Source organism: Olea europaea, chromosome 4 (genome assembly GCF_002742605.1).
Source record: "Olea europaea var. sylvestris chromosome 4, O_europaea_v1, whole genome shotgun sequence".
Classification (NCBI taxonomy): Eukaryota; Viridiplantae; Streptophyta; class Magnoliopsida; order Lamiales; family Oleaceae; genus Olea; species Olea europaea.
Genome location: NC_036240.1, coordinates 8,882,637 through 8,886,222, shown reverse-complemented (window position 1 = coordinate 8,886,222; position 3,586 = coordinate 8,882,637). Strand labels below are relative to the sequence as shown.

At 32.3% G+C, this 3,586-nt stretch overlaps 1 long non-coding RNA gene across 1 annotated transcript; it reads right to left on the bottom strand.

Annotated features, from left to right (window-relative positions):
- Nucleotides 1–2,167: 2,167 nt before the first annotated feature.
- LOC111393528 lies at nt 2,168–3,586 on the bottom strand. The gene is made up of 2 exons (XR_002702438.1): nt 3,507–3,586; nt 2,168–2,618 (listed from the first exon to the last, which is right to left on the bottom strand). It is a non-coding gene; the product is annotated as an uncharacterized LOC111393528 (long non-coding RNA).

The following is a 3,586-nucleotide window of genomic DNA, read 5'->3' as shown; positions in this document are numbered from 1 at the left end:
TCCATACGCAGAGCTAGAGAGACAAAAGTTCAACTTGACATGATAAAGAAGATAATTGGATAAATTTATGCCACATTTGTTTCTTATTAATGTAAGAATAAGAATAAAAAATATTTTCGTTACGAGCCCCCCACACAAGAGATAAAAATTCAAATATGATGATTTGATGTGATTAATAACGATCATATTTTTCATTTTAATAACCAAATAATGGAAATCAACATGGGCTTAATTATGCGTTCTTATGCACAACGCGTTTAAAATTTAATTTCTCTCAAAGTTTTATTTCGCAATTCATAGGTGATTAGAAAAGTTCGACGAACTAAGGATTTGCAGAAAAAATGGACTAGTTTGGAGAAAATAAGATGACTAAAAAATAACTAAAGTTGGGCATGACTCAAAGGATATCAAATTGAAGGACTGAGGATTTAAACGGTACATTTTGAAGGTTGAAGCTCAAAGACCTACACTGGTCAGAGTGGGGACCCCTACTGATACTTGCTATTTCTATTTTCTTTCTTTTTATTATTATTATTACAATTATCGCTATTACGTGTGTTGTGACAGTTAAACTTATATGTTTAAGACATTGTTTTGTTTTGTCCGTGTATTAAATTTGTATTCTATTTAATTAGGATATGTTTGACGTAAATTTTATAAAAAAAGAAAAAAAAAAAAAGATTGTATATTGACGTGTGAAATTATTTTATTAGAAGCATTTCATATTGAAAATAAGTTTTAAAAAATATGTATCAATTAGAAGCTTACAAAGCTCCATGAGTAACTTATTAGGCATTATCTGAATATAGTTAATGATAATAAATTACAATGAGACATAATTATGTATGTGATCAGTGACTTAAGCACGACCATAGTGTTTTTCAATCTAAAAAATAATAATTTCTACTTTCTTTTTAATGTATTTTAAGATATTTCTTAGATGGGTGATTAAATTGTTGACTATTTTATTATCAAATGAATATATAATTAGGTGAATTCAACTCTAACCTCCCCAATTAGTTTAGTGATAATATTATCAAATCAAATCCTCCCCCACAGAAGAAGCTTGGGAGAGAGAGGCCTACTGCTTTTGTCGTAAATTATAATCTATAAAACTGGCAACAACAAATGAGCCTGTCTGGGAGTGATTTTGAAAATTGATTTTTTGCCTGTTAGGAAAAAAGTGGAGTCCACCCGTGAGAGAAGAAGTCAAATATGACGACTGAAATATTGAAATAACGATCAAAAAATTATTCACTCCGAAACAGGCTTATAAGTACCCAAAATTTTATTGACTTTAATTTTAATTTGTCTATCTTCAACTTTATTAAAAAGTTACTAAAAAATTAATTTTCCTTTCTAGTTAAAGTTAAATATTAATTTTAGATAAACACCCCATCACTACTATATTTTAATTATCTACATATTTGATGGAACTCATTATTTTTCCTCCTAAAAAGCTACTAATAATTTTAAACGAATACACCATTTGTGTCAATTGAATTGCTGAACTTCAATTTTAGCTGTAAGACTGTAATTTCGCTGAAAATTGATGATCATTTTATGAAATTTAACCCTAAATAATGCATAAGACGAAGATTAACTAGGATGAAGGATTGTCTAGAATTTTTACGAGGCAAGACGTCCCTTCCACAGATTTTTGTGAGGCAAGGCCGAAGCGGCCCTCCCGTCCTCCGTCTCGCCATGGATTTCCATGAGGCTAGATTGGGCGGGACTGATCCATTTACTCATGGATTTTTAATGCATAAGAGAGGAGCATGACATTTCGCCATCCCTGGAGATTAATGTATTGGCGCGATGGAATCACCACTATTTTCTTTGAAGTTTCCTTTTTGTCCTCTGTACCTTGTTCATAATTTCTGCAGGCAACGGATAATTAAAAAATTGAGAATTTCAATAAGAGACTAAAGCAGGAACACATTACCAAAAAAAAAAAAAGGAGGTTTGGGAAGGACATCAACACAATCTCAATCTCAGTGAATTTTGAGGCTCCACTAAAGCAGAAACTTAGCCCCTATTTGGCCTTTACTTCTTAAAACTCATTTTCAACCACACATTTCTTAAAATTCACAATTTCTATTAACTTATCAATCGCACATTACGCCAAATTTTATCAAAATAATTTTTATCCAAACGAAACAGGAGCTTAGGGTAATTTCCCAATAAAATTTTAAAAGCCACTAAACATAATACATACAAGCAATGAGCAGAAATCCTGTGACTCTCAAAATTATGTCTTAGAAAAAAGTTGCTAATATAACACCATAGTATACATACCCATAACAAATAGCTAGTTCTACATTTCACCAAAAAGCAGTCCAAACACTGAAACAACAAATACAGGATGATCTCATTCCTCGGACAAATTACCATACTGCCATGGATTAAATTCTATTGACTGAACATCGTCTAGGACGATTGCATCTGAAGTATCAACAGTATTTCGATGCTCTCTGTACTTGCCATTGAAATTATATATTTCCAACTCTCCCCATGGCGTAGTTGTAACTTCATCGGTCATATCAAACCATTTTGGCTTAAAATTATGGCCTTTTGCTTCTCGATCTCTCTTTTCAGCTCTTTGTTTCTCCTCCAAACTAGAAAGATGGAAGCACAGGCGTGTTATAACACAATATCAAAATATGAACGACAAAGATAATGAGACAAACATTGAATTGAGAGGGTAAAGGGCCAAAGCAGAGAAAGGATCCAAAATAGAAAAACCAGGAACCCCAACTTCCCATGTACATACAAAAATGAAAATAGACTAACTAAAACAATTCAATCCAACAAGGTTATGATAACAGTGCATTGGCTTCAGAAAAATTCAAATATTTTTCTGAGGTTCCAGAACCTATCATATTCTACCTGAAATATTCATGTAAAGGCAACTTTGACTGAACGACAGTTAGGAAAAGAAAAGATATTATCAGAATGCAGAAAATTAACATGGAAAATAGAAAAATGCATCAAAGAATAGGAATATATTATTTTTTACTCAACATTACTCAAGATGCAGAAAGCAAACACAGGAAAAAAGCCAAAAAGAACTCTAAAAATTTATAGATCTTGACGGGTCTAGTCTAAGGCCGAAAAAAAGCACTTGCTGTCTTAAAAAAAAAAACAAAAAAAACTAAGTTCTTAAACTGAGTTGCAGAACTGGATTTTAGCAGTTTGGGATTGAGGGGATGAATTTTAAGGCGTTCTGCAATTTGTTATTCTATGGAACCATATAATTCAAATTGATAATGCGGTCAATTGAAACATTAGAGACAAATTTCAAACTGAAAAATTTAGGAAACTATGATAAAAATAGCAAACATGACCATAACCAACCCTTTTTTATTATTCAAATGCTTGCCAATTATTTAATTTAAGTAATTTAGAACCACTGATCGATTTGTGCATGTGGAAAGGAGGAATGCACACTACACCTACATTACATGGAAATAGTTGAATGTAGAGAGAGAGAGAGAGAGAGAGACCTGCTTTTTTCAGCACCAGCTTTGGAGAGGTCACCCTTCTCAAGTGCCCATCTATCAGGACGCAANGGGATCAAATCTGA